Below are 17306 nucleotides of genomic sequence, written 5' to 3'. Positions count from 1 at the left end.
CATCCCTGGAACTAATAAGGATGTTTGAGGGGTATACTTCAAGTTTCTTCCGCTGCCACCAAACTATAATGAAAGGGGACTCTAGCTGTCAAATCCTAAAGCTGTATTGAGACCACCAGGCACTGTTGCCTTTTTATTTCTTCTTTAAAAGCAGTAAAGAATGTTTAGGAAACTTCAGCCACAAAGGCACACTTGAGTCAGGCTTTTAAAATTTAAATAATCAATGAAAGTTTATTGATTGAAAAAGAGGAAAGTATGTGCAGTTCAATATCTTGGCTGTTACAGAGAATTTTTGGTTTTTGACTTCAATGCGTAACGATTACATGAAATAGTTCTATCTTTGTTACAGTAAAGTTGCTTCTTTCTTTTCACTAACAAGAAAACTTAACAGGAACTAAATCTCTTGTCAGGATTTCTTCTATAGCTAAGATACACTAACCTAAGTCCTATCTAGCTACACCCCAGCTATGTCTCTAATAGCTGACAGTTTGCTTCAGCTGACTTGCTGGCAAACCACTGGCAAACTTTGCCCTATCCTAACTCTTAAACCACCACAAACTTCTAAAACATCCTTTCTCTTCAAAGCCTAATCTTCAACTCCCTTTCTCTCACTTAAAAGCCCTTTTTCCCTCCAAACCTCTCTCAACTCCGCCTCCTTTTCTAAACCAATCATGGTCGATCTCTCTGACTCAGGCCTAAGACACTCCCCCTCTCTAAACTCTCACTAAGATGGTGCCTTCCCTGATCTAAAATGGCTACTGCTGCTTCGCCAGGCCCACCTAAGCTGCAAACTAGCTGGCAGACTTACTCTAGGCCCTGCAATCCTGGCTGCAAAAAGGTAAGGGACCTTTACATTCTGCACCACATGAGTTCTGTTTTAAAAACAAATTATAATACAATTTATTGAAAAAATGAACACAAAAACAGTCCACAAAACAAAGCTTTAAGCAAGCCAACTATATATATATATTCCTTAATACATAGTGCAGACTCTGCTATTAGTGAAGTTCCTTCCACACTCCATGCATTGCTAAGGCTTCTCACTTATGTGAGCAATTTGATGTCTGGTGTATGCTTTCCTAGTAATGAAGTTCTTGCTGCATTCTATACATTTGTATGGTTGTTTTCCTGTGTGGGTCCTTCGATGGGAACACAAATTATCACTGCGACTGAAGCTCTTTCCACATTCCATGCATTTCTATGGCTTTTCTCCTGTGTGGATCCTTAAATGGGAACGCAAACGTCCATGACTACTGAAGCTCTTTCCACATTCCATGCATTTATGTGGCTTCTCCCGTGTGTGGGTCCTTTGATGACGGAGCAGGTGTGCTCTCTCACGGAAGCTCTTTCCACATTCTATGCATTTGTGTGGCTTCTTAGATGGGAACGCAAATTTCTATTATTACGGAAGCTCTTTCCACATTCCATGCATTTGTATGGCTTTTCTCCTGTGTGGATCCTTAAATGTGAACGGTAATGTCCATCTTCCCAGAAGCTCTTTCCACATTCCGTGCATTTATATGGCTTCTCCCCCGTGTGGGTCCTTTGATGACAACGCAGGTTCCCTCTGTCCCTGTAGCTCTTTCCACATTCTATGCATTTGTATGGCTTCTCTCCTGTGTGGATCCTTAGATGGAAATGCAAGCTTTCTCTGAAATGGAAGCTCTTTCCACATTCCATGCATTTATATGGCTTCTCTCCTGTGTGGATCCTTATATGTAAATGCAAACTTTCTCTGACACGGAAGCTCTTTCCACATTCCATGCATTTATATGGCTTCTCTCCTGTGTGGAGCCTTCTATGGGCAGTAAAGCTTACTTTGTATTGGAAGCTCTTTCCACATTCTGTGCATTTGTATCGTTTCTCCCCTGTGTGGGTTCCTTGATGGCAACGCAGATATGCACTACTACTAAAACTCTTCCCACATTTTGTACATTCATATGGCCTCTCCCCTGTGTGGGTCCTTTGATGAGTACGCAGGTTGTCCCTCCGAGAGAAGCTCTTCCCACATTCCATGCATTTATGTGGCTCCTCCCCTGTGTGGGTCTTTTGATGGTCACGCAGCCTGTCAATCCGAATGAAGCTCTTCCCACATTCCATGCATTTATGTGGTCTCTCCCCTGTGTGGGTCTTTAGATGGTCACTCATCTTGTTCAAATATATAAAGCTCTTTCCACATTCTATGCATTTATATGGTTTCTCCCCTGTGTGGGTTCTTTGATGGCAACGCAGACCTGTACTGGTAGAGAAGTTGTCTCCACATTCGATGCATTTATATGGTTTCTCCCCTGTGTGGCTTCTTTTATGGATACGCAGACCTCCAGCGTTAGAGAAGCTCTTTTCACATTCAGTGCATTTATATGGTTTCTCCCCAGTGTGGGTTCTTCTATGGCGATGCAGACCTCCAGCGCTAGAGAAGCTCTTTTCGCATTCTGTGCATTTATATGGTTTCTCCCCTGTGTGGGTTCTTTTATGGATACGCAGACTGTCAGGTTTAGAGAAGCTCTTTTCGCATTCTGTGCATTTATATGGTTTCTCCCCTGTGTGGGTTCTTTGATGTCTGCGCAGGCATCCTCTCTCACTGAAGCTCTTTCCACATTCTATGCATTTATATGGTTTCTCCCCTGTGTGGGTTCTTTGATGTTTGCGCAGGCATCCTCTCTCACTGAAACTCTTTTCGCATTCTGTGCATTTATATGGTTTCTCCCCTGTGTGGGTTCTTTTATGTCTGCGCAGGCATCCTCTCTCACTGAAGCTCTTTCCACATTCTATGCATTTATATGGTTTCTCCCCTGTGTGGGTTCTTTTATGGATACGCAGACCTCGAGCGTTAGAGAAGCTCTTTTCACATTCTGTGCATTTATATGGTTTCTCCCCTGTGTGGGTTCTTTGATGTAAATTAAATTTATTTTTATGAGAGAAACTCTTTCCACATTCTGTGCATTTATATGGTTTCTCCTCTGTGTGAGTTTCTTGATGTATAGGAAGAATAGTTTTCTGATGCAAGCTCTTTGCACGTTCCATACCACTGAAAATGGATGTATGGGATCTGAATATTCAGTCAGAATTCGTATATTAAGTGAGAATTTCACAAATATGAACAACTCAAAGAACATAACATTTCTGGTTCCCAGTCTTTTGTTGTCCTATTTTCTAAACCGCTATCTTTACAATGCAATACTTTTTCTCCTTTGATTCTACAGGATGATGGCTTGTGGGTTTTTATGCTCAATTATTTCCTTGTTGCTTTTATAGCTGTGTGCCTTGAAGTCCTTTTGGAAATACTGCAACTCTAGGAGAAGTGTCACAGAGTTTTCTTCAGAAGATTTATTCAGTGGGTATCTGTTGGACAATAAGAGGTGACATCTAAATAGTGGTTGAACACAGAAAGATTTCAGTCGGACTTCAATATTGATTAGGCTTGGGCAATCCATGGTTCTAAATGGTTCTAAAGTACTTACAAAACTAAAGTTCTGGTGAAAATTTCAGAACTCTAACAAAACTTTCAAAATTTAATTATTATTTTATTATTGGTGATTTTAATGACAGAACCAATTAGGAACTGCCATTTATTATGAAATTTTGAGAGTTTTGTTAGAGTTCTGAAATTTTCACCACTAGAACTTTAGTTTTGTAAGTACTTTAGAACCATTTAGAACCATGGATTGCCCAAGCCTAATATTGATCGCTCAAAAGTATAGCAAGGCCTGGAGTTGAGAGGAGAAGACTGATCCAACTGGGAAGCTCTCCTTGTGGGATATCCCTATTGGTTTCTTACCAATAATGCTTTTTGGTTTGCTATCAATTAAGACCCAACTGGTCAAAAGAATATGTTGCTTCTACAAAGTGGTAGTTTGGTTTGTTTGTTTTTTAAAATAACTGCAAGATAAGCTCAATAATAAACAAATACGCAACTGGAAAAATAAGGGTGAGTTCACCTTATCTGTTCAATAATTGATAAAAGCACCTGTGGCTGGAACTGTTGGGGCACATGTTATGAATAACTTTTTAAATACTTTAAAGCATAGGCTTCTTTTTGGTTATAACTGAGGTGTCCCTGGAGTCCATCCCCACAGTGATACAAGTTCTTTGGCCTTTAAGGACCTGAACGAGTAGGATCGTGCCCCCACCCTCACAGCCCCCCATTTCCCCCCAAAAGCTTATCTCCAGAGAGCTCTCCCAGTGCTCAAAAACAATGTGTCAGGGGGTGGTGGTGGGAAGGATTTTCCTCCTTCTCTCTCCACCTGCCGATACTTTGTTTTTGAGCACCAGGAGAGCTCTGTGACAGGCCTACACTGCTGGCAGGCTCCACAGGTAGGCATTGCTGCCAGGCTCCTCTGGTTTACCCACCAGGTAAATCCCAGGGTTTGGGGTGGGTGTGTGGCCTTGTTCCTAGGAGGAACTGAGTCTAAATAATCATTATTGGGGAAATTAGCAGTGGTTACAGCACATACTCTTCCTCCATTGTTATTTTTAGTTAGTACAATTTCCCAGGAGCCCCCGGTTGCGCAGTGAGTTAAACCCCTGTACTGGCAGGACTGAAGACTGACAGGTCGCAGGTTCGAATCCGAGGAGAGGCGGATGAGCTCCCTCTATCAGCTCCAGCTCCTCATGTGGGGACATGAGAGAAGGCTCCCACAAGAATGATAAAAACATCAAATCATCCGGGCGTCCCCTGGGCAACGTCCTTGCAGATGGCCAATTCTCTCACACCAGAAGCAACTTGCAGTTTCTCAAGTCGCTCCTGACACAACAAAAAAAAAGTACAAGGAAAATTTAAGAAATGGCTAAAATATATTGAGAATGCTTTTGCAAAAGGAAAATCTTTGAAGTTTGTTAAGGGCTCTAAATATGCTCACTCTTCAGGAGGAGGCTGGTAATACCAAATTTGGAACTATATTATTATGCATTTCAAATAGTTCAACTAAGGACATTTTTCAAGAATAACAACTCTGTTGTATGGGTACAAATTGAAAAAAGGAAAGCTTCAAAAGGTATTATGCTATGGCAAGTATGTTTGTTGAAAAAGTAAAGAAAAGTTAGTCAACCCTTTTACTGAGGACTTGATTGGTGTCTGGGTCCTAATATATGAAAGTTCTTAATACTAGATGAATGAAGGGGGGATCTGGATCTCTTGACAGGGGCAACTTGAGAAACTGCAAGTTACTTCTGGTGTGAGAAAATTGGCCGTGTGCAAGGAAGTTGCCGAGGGGACGCCCAGATATTGGATGTTTTTACTATCCATGTGGGAGGTTTCTCTCATGTCCCTGCATGGGGAGCTGGAGCTGACAGAGGTAGCTCAACCTGCTCTCCCTGGATTTCTGCTGGCACAAGGGTTTAACCCATTGCACCATTGGGGACTCCTCTCAGAACAGGTGCTGCGACAAGACAATTGTATCGTTTTGAATATATCACATTGTTACTCTGGGAAACAACCCAGGTGAGACCATTATGTCATCAATGGCACTTAATGGTCTCACCCAGCTCGTTTTAACTATAATTTATTGTTTTATTTTTATTAGTTATTTTATTTAAGTAGAGTTGTTTTCTATCATTTTCTGTAAGTTGTTATTTTATGTTAGTTAGTATTGTTTATTGATTTTTGCAAATTTTGTTGTATTTTATGTTCTGTGTTGCACCTTTCTGGACAACGGGGGTTCGCGTAAGTCCCTGGTATAGACTATGTGGGTGTGTAATGCTGAAAGTACAATTTCCTAATGGTTACATTTATGGTCCTTGGAGGTATGTGGAGTTAGAAATATGTCTTCTAGTTCTAGTCCTAAGGGTTGCAAGAGGCTTCTGAAGCTGCTCCAATTCGGGCATTAAAAGTCCCCACATCTAAGAGCACCAGGACGGCGTGGGTTTGGGTGTCTTCTGCTGCTGCTTTGCTCTGAGGGTGCTCTATTCTGTGCATTTGATGCCCTTGAGCTGATGCAATACAGTATCTGGAGTACTGTGTCCAATTCTGGGCACCACAATTGAAAGGAGATGTAGACATGCTGAAATGTTTCCAGAGGAGAGTGACCAAAATGATCAAGGGTCTGGAGAACAAGCCCTATCAGGAGCGGCTTAAAGAGCTGGACATGTTTAGCCTGAAGAAGAGAAGTCTGAGAGGAGACATGATGGCCATGGATCAAGATGTGAGGGGAAGTCACAATAAGAATGGAGCACTGGACACTAGGATGCGGAACAATGGCTTCAAACTACAAGAAAGGAGATTTCACCTAAACATTAGGAAGAACTTCCTGTGAGAGCTGTTCAACTGTGGAACTCTCTGCCCCAGAGTGTGGTGGAGGCTCCTTCTTTGGGGATTTTAAAGCAGAGGCTGGGTGGCTCTCTGTCGGGGGGTGCTTTGAATGCGATTTTCCTGCTTATTGGCAGTGAGTCGGGACTGGATGGCCCACAAGGTCTCTTCCAATTCTAGCATTCTATTTATATGTGTATCAATGGAAGAGAGGAGGGGCAAAAGCACCCCTTTTCCAGTGGGTTAAACCACTGAGCTAAACTTGTTGACTAAATGGTCACAGGTTTGAATCTGGGGAGCGGCGTGAGCTTCCGCTGTTAGCCCCATCTTCTGCCAACCTAGCAGTTCAAAAACATGCAAATATGAGTAGATCAATAGGTACCACTCCGGTGGGAAGGTAACAGTGTGACATGCAGTCATGCTGGCCGCATGACCTTGGAGGTGTCTACAGACAACGCCGGCTCTTCAACTTAGAAATGGAGATGAATAATAATCCCGACTTGACCAAACCCTGCAAAACTGCCCTCGGAAGAACTTTATTTTTTACCTTCTAGTGCACCCAACCCTACTTTGTCCCTCAGATTCCCCGTCCAGATACATTACACTGTTCTCTCACCCAGTGTTTTTAAAAAAATTAATTTATTGAAACAGGTTTCTGCCCACTGTGATTAATTTTTGTGTTTTAAATGATGCAATTTTATGTTGCTGATGTGTTATTGATACTGGTTCTTGTATTTTATTTTATTTATATTTTACTGCTGTGTTTCGTTGTATATTGCTTTACTGTATTGCTGAGCTTGGCCTCATTTAAGCCACCCCAAGTCCCCTTGGGGAGATGGTGGCGGGGTATAAATAAAGTATTATTATTATTATTATTATTATTATTATTATTATTATTATCATTATAGATGAGCACCAACCCCCAGAGTCGGACACAACTGGACTTAATGTCAGGGGAAAACCTTTACTTACCTTTTCTAAGTGAAATTTCAAAATGCAATTCAGCCCATTGGAAAAAAAGAGTCGTTTCCCCCAAGTCCTGGAAATGGTGCTCGAGACTCAGAAGCCCTGGAAATGGTGCAATGGAGAGACTCAGGAGAAACGCAGGCAAGGCAATGATAAACAAATGGCTAAGATCCTGACAACTGGAAGGGGTCTTTCTTTCCCCAAAAGAGCCTTGCCCCCCTCCCTAGACTTCCCTTTCCTCTCTCTCATCTCTCTCTCTCCCCCTTCCTCTCTCTTTGGCCTTCAACGCTGTTTGTAAATTTTATTTTATTTCATACCCTGTGTCTACTGTCAGAGTGAGACACCTGGGTCATGCACAGAGTACTTGAGGTTTCCAGATCAATTATCACACTGCAGACTTCTTAAGTTTCAAAAACAACAAACTTTACTGAAAGCATTTCTACAAGCGACTACATCTTGATGGCTGAAAATGGCAACTGACAAAGTACAGGAATAAACACACAGAGTCAAAGAAAATCCGCCCTCCTGCCTTATCTATCTTGTAGCTGGTTAACTCCCTTTTGTTCTCCGGGCAAAAGAATTTCTGTTATCTCAGTCTCAAGGACTTTACTCTCTGGCCTATTACAATAATAATCTACTACACAAATGAACAAGAATGTACATGACTAAATCCATTATTAACACATTGAAAAAATACATATAATACTTGCAATTATCCTGACACCAACCCTACTGTATTATTTCTTATTGTTTATATTTTTTTAAGTTATTACTTGCTGTATGTATTTTATTTGTTTCATTATAACTGTTGGGCTTAGCTTCATATTAGCCGCCCCGAGTCCCTGTGGGGAGATGGTGGCAGGTTATAAATAAAGTTTAAGTCAAGTTTTAAGTGATAGAGAGGAAGGCCTGAGAAAAGAGCCCAAGGGGCCACATCTGGCCCCCAGGTCTGGGTTTGCCCATACTTGGTATAGATTATGTGGGTGCTTAAATGATAAAAAATTAATTCTCTGCTAACTATTCATTGCCCATGGAGGTATGTGGAGGTAAAATTTACATCATCTAGTTCTAGTCCTAAGGGTTGCCAGAAAGGCCTTCTGAATCTGCTCCAAGTCCCCACATCGAAGAGCAATAGGGTGGCCTTGGTTTGGAGCTTTCTGCTTCTTGTCTGCTATGAGGATGCTCTATTCTGGGCCAGAGTGAAGAGAGAGGGGGGCGCAGAGGACATTTCCACCTTGTCTCTTGTGCTATTCTTATAATATAATATAATTACATGTAATATTTATAATATTACTAGCCGTCTCCTGCCACGTGTTGCTGTGGCTCAGGCTGGTGATCTGGAAAATAAAGTAATGAGAAAGTGTTGGTTTCTAATATCTGGTGTGAGACTCATATCTATCTGTCTATATCTATGGCTGGATGGCTCTTTGTCAGGAGGGCTCTGATTATATTTTCTTGCCCTGATGAAGGGTGTTGGACTGGATGGCCTTAAGTATTTTCTGTTGATCATGGGGGTTCTGTGTGGGAAATTTGCCCCAATTCTGTCATTTGTGGGATTCAGAATGCTCTTTAACTGTTGGTAAACTATAAATCCCAGTAACTACAAATCCCAAATGTCAAGGTCTATTTTCCCCAAACTCCATCCGTGTTCATATTTGAGCAAATGGAATATTTGTGCCACGTTTGTTCCAGATTCATCATTGTTTGAGTCCACGGTGCTCTCTGGATGTAGGTGAACTACAACTCCCAAACCCAAGGTCAATGCCCACCAAACCCTTCTAGTGTTTTCTGTTGGTCATGGGAGTCCTGTGTGCCACGTTTGGTTCACTGCCATTTTTGGTAGAGTTCAGAATGCTCTTTAATTGTAAGTAAACTATAAATACCAATAACTACAACTCCCAAATGACAAAATCAAAAAAATTTGAGTGAAGGACATACGTTGGGTTGCTAAGTCTATGCTGTACAAATTTGGTGTCAATTGCCCCACTGGTTTTTGAGTTCTGTTGATCCCACAAACATTTTATTTAGATAAATAGATTTTATACTGTTTATTTTGTTTGTTATTTTATATATCCTGTTTGATGTATTTTTTGTTGTTTTGTGTCTAATTAAGTTGTACTATTTTTGGGCTTGGCCTCATCTTAGCCGCCCCGAGTCCCCTTTGGGGAGATAGTGGCGGGTTATCAATAAAGTTTATTATATTATTATTGTGTGTATGTGTCAGGAGCAAGTTGAGAAAACTGCAAGTCGCTTCTGGTGTGAGAGAATTGGCCGTCTGCATTGACGTTGCCCAGGGGGATGTTTTACCCATCCTTTTGGGAGACTTCTCTCATGTCCCCGCATGGGGAGCTGGAGCTGACAGAGGGAGCTCATCCACACTCTCCCCAGATTATATTATTATTATTATTAATGATAAACAAACCGCGAAGATCCTGAAAATAGGAGGGGCCTCTCCCCCTCCCTGGACTTCCCTGTTCTCTCTTTCCCTACCTTTCGTCTCTCTCTCCCCCACCCTTTTCTCCCTTGGGCCTTCAGTGCCTCCACCTTACCTCCTCCTTGGTCCTCTTCCGCCTTCTCTCTGCCTTTTCCCGCCAAGAGAGAGCCTGGCCCCTCCTCCGGAAGTGACGCCAGAGCGGGGGGATGTGTCACTCTTCTCCCTCCTCTCTGCCTTCTCTGGCCAACTTGAAGGAAGTTCTAAGCCTGTGCCTCCCCTTCTCACCACAAATAGGAACTCTTGGGTTGAGCAATGGGAGGGAGCAGAAGAGTCTCTGAACAATAAGTATATTTGAATAGAAAAATTTATTTATTTATTGTGTCAGAAGCAAACTGAGGGTACAGTTGTAATGCATTTAAACACACAAAGGTAAAGGTAAACATTTTCCCCCTTGACATTAAGTTCAGTAGGGTCTGAATCTGGGGGTCAGTGCCTCATCTCCATTTCTAAGCTGAAGAGCCGGCGTTGTCCGTAGACACCTCCAAGATCATGGTTGTTTTGCTTGCTTGCTTGCATGCTAAAACAAAAAAGTGGGTGCTAGAAACAATATCACACGAAAGCTGACTGGCATAACCTGGGGATCACAACCAGACACAGTGAAGACATCCACCCTTGCGCTGTGCTACTCTGCTGCTGAGTATGCATGCCCAGTGTGGAATGCATCTCACCACACTAAAACAATGGATGTGGCTCTTAATGAGACATGAGTGCCTGCGCCCTACACCACTGGAGAAATTACACTGCTTAGCCGGTATTGCACCACCTGATATCCGCCGGGAAGTAGCAGCCAATAGCAAAAGGACCAAGGCAGAGACATCTCCAGCTCATCCCCTATTTGGGTATCAGCCAGCACGTCAACGACTTAAACCAAGAAATAGTTTTCTTAAATCTACAGAGACACTCGCTGGAACACCTCAGCAAGCAAGAGTTCAAAAGTGGCAGGCTCAAACCCAGCACCTCAATCCGTGGGTGATACCAGATGAGAGACTCCCCCCTGGGCGCACAGAAGACTGGGCGACTTGGAAGGTGCTGAACAGACTGCGTTCTGGCACCACAAGATGCAGAGCCAATCTTAAGAAATGGGGCTACAAAGTTGAATCCACAACATGTGAGTGTGGAGAAGAGCAAACCACTGACCACCTGCTGCAATGCAACCTGAGCCCTGCCACATGCACAATGGAGGACCTTCTTGCAGCAACACCAGAGGCACTCCAAGTGGCCAGATACTGGTCAAAGGACATTTAATCAGCGAACAAATTTGCAAAATTTGTGGGTTTTTTATCTGTTTGTTTGTTTTGTTCTGTTAGAAATGTAATACAATGTTCTGGTTGCGGATGACACGATAAATAAATATCCGAATAGCCAGCGTTGTCCGTAGACACCTCCAAGGTCATGTGGCCAGCATGACTGCATGAAGCGCCACTACCTTCCATTGAAGCCCTGGCTCTTGAGCGCTTCAGCTGGAGGTCAGATGTGACCAGCAGTGCTGCAGAATTTGTTTTTTAAAAATATATTTTTGTTGGTTTTCTTAGAATACATCCATACCTTCAGTACTCTTATATTCCACACTTACATCAACTGTAAGTGTATATATACCTTGTATACTTTTTTTTTCACCCTTCCGAGCCACTTCAATTTACATTCTCTTTCCAAAATACCATTTCTTCTTGTGGAGGTAATTTCCCATCTACTTCTTTTAAGCCATTCTCAATAAATTTTCCCCAAACTTTTATCAGTCGTTTTCCTTCCATACCCCATTCCTGACTCTTAACCTACATGTCAATTTATCGGGTTGTTGTATGTTTTTTCCGGCTATATGGCCTTGGCCTTTGTAAGCCGCATCGAGTCCTTCGGGAGATGCTAGCGGGGTACAAATAAAGTTTAATAATAAAATAATAATAATAATGTTCTAGAGGCATTCTCTCCTGACGTTTCGCCTACATCTATGGCAAGCATCCTCAGAGGTAGTGAGGGACCTCACAACTTCTGAGGATGCTTGCCATAGGTGCAGGCGAAACGTCAGGAGAGAATGCCTCTAGGACATGGCCATATAGCCCAAAAAGCGATACTCCTCCACCATCATGCAGGAAAGTGTACCGACCAAAACTTTGTATTAGATTTAATGTTGCATTAAGAATTCTAAAACAACAAAGAGCTTTGAGGCATCTTGGGTACAACACATTTTATTTGACACGGGTCTTGTGAACATCTAATCCAGATGTTAAACTTGTTCCAATCTTTGTGTCTTCTCACTTACACTTTCATCTTTTGTTACTTTTCCATAACAATAATTTTATTTATTTCATGTGGAAAGCATTGCATACATTGGTATAAAACTGATAAAAATAGGAGGAGCGCAGGTGGCTGAATATCTTTTGACCAAAAACGGACAACAACAACGGCATTGTCTGTAGCCTCCAACAATCTTTCCTCCGTACATGAGGCAGGGCATAGTGGACAAGCAGGCAGATGTGGAGTTGTCTGTTCTCCATAATAATAATAAAAAGTTGATATGTTTAAGAAGCTAAATTAGGCACTTCTCTTTTCAGAAAATGTCATGGTTTCTGGGTATGTAGCTAGTAGGCCCGGTCAATCCATGGTTCTAAATGATTCCAAAATACTTACAAAACTAAAGTTCTTGTGATGAAAATTTCTGAATTCTAACAACTCTCAAAATTTCATTACAAATGACAGTTCCCAATTGGTTCTATCATAAAAATCACCAATAATGAAATAATAATTAAATTTTGAAAGTTTTGTTAGAGTTCTGAAATTTTCACCACCAGAACTTTAGTTTTGTAAGTACTTTAGAACCATTTAGAACCATGGATTGCCCAGGCCTAGTAGCTAGCAGTTGAGATTGAGGTCCCAACACCAGCAGCCTGTGGGATGTGTTCCTATGTGCATTTTCTTAAGTCTACGCAAATCCAATTTAGAAATCTTTGATCACACGATGGACATTTATACGGTCTCTCTCTTGTTTGGATCCTCCTGTGCACAGTCCGTATGCGTGTTTGGCTTCTTGCCTGTGTGGATTCTCTCGTGTGTCAAGAGGGTAGAGCGCCGAGTGAAGCATTTTCCACACTGGGTGCACCTATGTGGCGTCTCTCCTGTATGGGTTCGCTTGTGTATAACAAACTGCATCCGCCGACTGAAGCTCTGTCCACAGTTGGAGCAGCTGTATGGTTTTTCTCCCGTGTGGATCCTCTCATGATTGGTTAGGTTGCACCGGACACTGAAACGCCTACCGCATTTGGTACACTCGTATGGCTTTTCGCCGGTGTGCATCCTTTTGTGCCTCACAAGCGTTGACTTCCGGTTGAAACACTTGCCGCATTCCAAGCATGTGTATGGCTTCTCTCCAGTGTGGGTTCTCTCGTGGGCCACAAGTTGTGCCTTACAACTGGAGGTCTGTCCACAGTACAAACACGTGTGCGGTTTTTCAGCCACTTTCTCAACCTGGCTGTTCAGGTCTTTGAAATTCCTGTCATTAGTTTGTTCCTTATTGATATCAGAGTGGATTATTTCCTCTGAAAAGCTACTGCTATGTAAGTCAGGGTCTTTTTGCTCTATTTGTTCTTCTAGTACCAGGAGACTTCCAGGCATCAACGCTGTCTCAAGGCTCTCTAAGGATATTTCATAGATAGTCACTTGGTCATCTTTCTGTAGATGAGAAGACTCCTCTTCGCTTTCCTGCACTTGCCCATTGTCTGGAAATAAAAATGAGTGTCATACTTCCAGAAACACTGGTGTGCAAGACTGATTTAGATACACTGTTCAATTTTACTATTCAAAGACCACTCTAATATTCTGCACTGGCTACCAGTTATCAATGCATAACTTAGGGTTGATTTACATTGTGGAATTGAAGTTGTTTCACACCACCTTAACTGTCATGATCAATTTATTATTTACAGTATTTATATTCCGCCCTTCTCACCCTGCAGGGGACTTAGGGCGGATTACAATGTACATATACATGGCAAATATTCAATGCCATAAACACACAACATATATAGACAGACACAGAGGCTATTTAACTTTCCAGCTTTCATGAGGTCACCAGGGGAGCTGTCGCTTCACCATCCATTTGCGACACTGATGGAATACTTCCTCATTATTTGCTTGCTTGCTGGAGATTTTATGGCATCGTAAATTAGTTAAATTAGCCTCCCCGCATAAGTGGTACCTAAATTTCCTACTTGACAGATGCAACTGTCTTTCAGGCTGCAAAGGTCGACAGCAAGCTACACAATGGTTGGAAGCTCACTCCAACCCGGGCTGGTTTTGAACTCATGACCTTTCAGTCAGTAGTGATCTTAATGCAGCTGACTCCTAGCCAGCTGCACCACAGTCCTGGTGCTTATGAAATCCTGGGGGTTGTAGCTCCAGCACATACATGACAGTATCCATATCATTTCCATCCTCCCAGAGGAAAATTGGTGCATCTGTTGCATTTGACTTAGATAGCAAGCCACTCTGAGAGCCTTTGTGGCTAAAGAGCCATGCATAAATAAACAATACATAAACAAATGGCATTCTTTAGCAGAGAAGGCTAAAGGCCTTGTGACACCACAACTCCCTGGATTCCATTACATGGAGCCATGGCAGTTAAACTGTGTCAAATTGGGTTGTTGTAGGGTTTTTCGGGCTATATGGCCATGTTCTAGAGGCATTTTCTCCTGATGTTTTGCCTGCATCTATGGCAAGCACCCTCACTACCTCTGAGGATGCTTGCCATAGATGCAGGCGAAACGTCAGGAGAAAATCCCTCTAGAACATGGCCATATAGCCCGAAAAAACCTACAACAACCCAGTGATTCCGGCCATGAAATCCTTCGACAATACATTGTGTCAAATTGCATTAATTTTACAATGTAAATAAACCAAATGAAAGGAATCCAGTAAGCCTAGCAAATAGTAATAAGTCAACTGCATCAACTGCCCCCTAATGTTTGATCTATACTGTGGAATTACAGCAGTTTGTGTTGGAAATAGCAACCTTCCAAGCCTTCACTATTTGTTTGTTAATGCATATCAGTGTTTCTCAACCTTTCTAATGCTGCAATCCCTTAATACAGTTCCTCATGTTATAGTGACCACCACCATAAAATTATTTTTGTTGCTACTTCATAACTCTACTTTTTGCTACTGTTATGAATTGTAATGTAAACATCTATTCTGCCTTGGTTAGACCACATCCAGAATCCTGTGTCCAGTTCTGAGTACCACAATTGAAGGGAGATGTTGACAAGCTGGAATGTGTTCAGAGGAGGGTGACTCAAATGATCAAGGGTCTGGAGAACAAGCTCTTTGAGGAGTGGCTTAAAGAGCCGGGCATGTTTAGCCTTTAGAAAAGCCTCCAAAGAAGGAGCTTCCCCCACATTTTGGGGCAGAGAGTTCCACTGCTGAGCAGCTCTCACAGTCAGGAAGTTCTTCCTCATGTTCAGATGGAATCTCCTCTCTTGTAGTTTGAGGCCATTGTTCCATTGTGTCCTAGTCTCCAAGGAAGCAGAAAACAAGCTTGCTCCCTCCTCCCTGTGGCTTCCTCTCACATATTTATACATGGCTATCATCTCTCCTCTCAGCCTTCTCTTCTTCAGGCTAAACATGCCCAGCTCTTTAAGCCATTCCTCATAGGGCTTGTTCTCCAGACCCTTGATCATTTTAGTCGCCCTCCTTTCCCAGCTGCTTTGTGTGGATGCCACACAAAGCAGCTGGGAAAGAAGACACCTGTCCTTAGATATATTTTTTAATGGGTAAGTACTTACCAAAGGAAGCGGACTCTTTGTCGCCCTCTTCTGTTGTTTCCACATAGAACTGTATCCAAATGGGCTCAAGTGATTCCTGTCCTGACTTTGGTGGGCTGACAAAAGATTCTAGCACCATCTCTGTCTCCTTTAAAAAGAAAGAAGAAAGAAAAAGAGCAATTGTGCATTATAGAAGAATGTTATCAGAGTGAGAAGCATCAAGGGAATAGGCAACTCCCCTCTGAGCAAACCTTGCTAAGAAAACCTTATTGTAGGTTTACCTAAAGGTCACCAAAACATGGAAAATAACATGGAGGTTTGTAACAAGAACAAACCATTTTCACCATTTGCTTTTTGTTAAAGGGGAGAGGAGCCAGGATAGGGAAGAATAAAGGAGGAGGCTTCATTTTGGCTCTTAAAGCAGATTTTGCCCCCAAACCTCAGTCTTCATATCTCCCAGAATCCACCCCAATGGCCGCAGCAACTGAGGTCTCTGGGACAGTGGTTCTCAACCTGTGGGTCCCCAGGTGTTTTGGCCTACAACCCCAGGAATCCCAGCCCGTTTAACAGCTGTTAGGATTTCTGGGAGTTGGAAGGCCAAACATCTAAGGACCCACAGGTTGAGAACCACAGCTCTAGGAGATTTATTTATTTATTTATTTTATTTACAGTTCTTATATTCCGCCCTTCTCACCCCGCAGGGGACTCAGGGCGGATTACAGTCAACACATATATGGCAAACATTCAATGCCAGTTTGACAGACAACATTTAACGACAAATACACCAAGGCTATTTAACTTTTTTCTGGCCGCCAGGGGAGCTGCTGCTTTTCATCATCCATCAACGACACCGATGAAGTTCTTCCGCATTCCACATTCCCCGGAGTCTTTTTTCTTTATGGCCTCATAAATTAGTTAAATTTAGCCTCCCACACTTTAAGGTGGTACCTTATTTTCCTACTTGACAGATGCAACTGTCTTTCGGGTTGCAAAGGTCGACAACGAGCTACACAATGGCTGGACACCCACTCCAGCCCGGGCTGGCCTCGAACTCATGACCTTTTGGTCAGAGTGATCTTAATGCAGCTGACACTCAGCCAGCTGCGCCACAATCCCGGTGCTCAAGTGAGATGGAAGTTCAAAACCCACATGCCCCCATCGAACGTCTTCCCCTTTCTTTCCTCCCTTCCCTCCTCGCCATGACCCTTTCCCCAAGTCTTCCTTGCTTCCAGAAACCTTTTCCTGCATGCCAGATGAGGGTTGGACTGGATGGTCCCGGGGGTTGCTCCTATAATTATTATTACAAAGGCTGGATGGGCATCTGTTTGGGGTGCTTTGAGTGCGCAAGTAAAAAGGGGGTTGGACAGGATTGTCCCTGGGGTTGCTATTATTATTATTATTATTATTGGCTATTCCCTGCCACGCGTTGCTGTGGCCCAGTCTGTGTCTATATGTTTTGTTTGTGTATGTGTCTATATTTGTGTATATGTGTATTTGTGTACATATGTGGTTTTGGGCATATTGAGTATTCTTGTAGAGTTTGGTCCAGATCCATCATTGTTTGAGTCCACAGTGATCTCTGGATGTAGGTGAACTACAACTCCAAAACCAAACGACACTGCTCACCAAACCCTTCCAGTATTTTCTGTTGGTCATGGGAGAACTGTGTGCCAAGTTTGGTTCAATTCCATCATTGGTGGGGTTCAGAATGCTCTTTGATTGCAGGTGAACTATAAATCCCAGCAACTACAACTCCCAAATGACAAAATCATATTTTTTGAGTGAAGGACATACATTGGGTTGTTAGGTGTCTTGTGTCCAAATTTGGTGTCAATTCGTCCAGCGATTTTTG

General features: G+C 42.6%; 1 pseudogene; it reads right to left on the bottom strand.

The window, feature by feature from the left end:
• Window positions 1-235: 235 nt before the first annotated feature.
• The window catches only part of LOC132765887 (zinc finger protein 658B-like), a 39801-nt pseudogene continuing 22730 nt past the window's right edge, over window positions 236-17306 (bottom strand).

This window comes from Anolis sagrei, chromosome 2 (assembly GCF_037176765.1).
Source record: "Anolis sagrei isolate rAnoSag1 chromosome 2, rAnoSag1.mat, whole genome shotgun sequence".
Classification (NCBI taxonomy): Eukaryota; Metazoa; Chordata; class Lepidosauria; order Squamata; family Dactyloidae; genus Anolis; species Anolis sagrei.
Note: the sequence above shows the minus strand (reverse complement) of the source record. Positions and strands in the feature narration are given on the sequence as shown.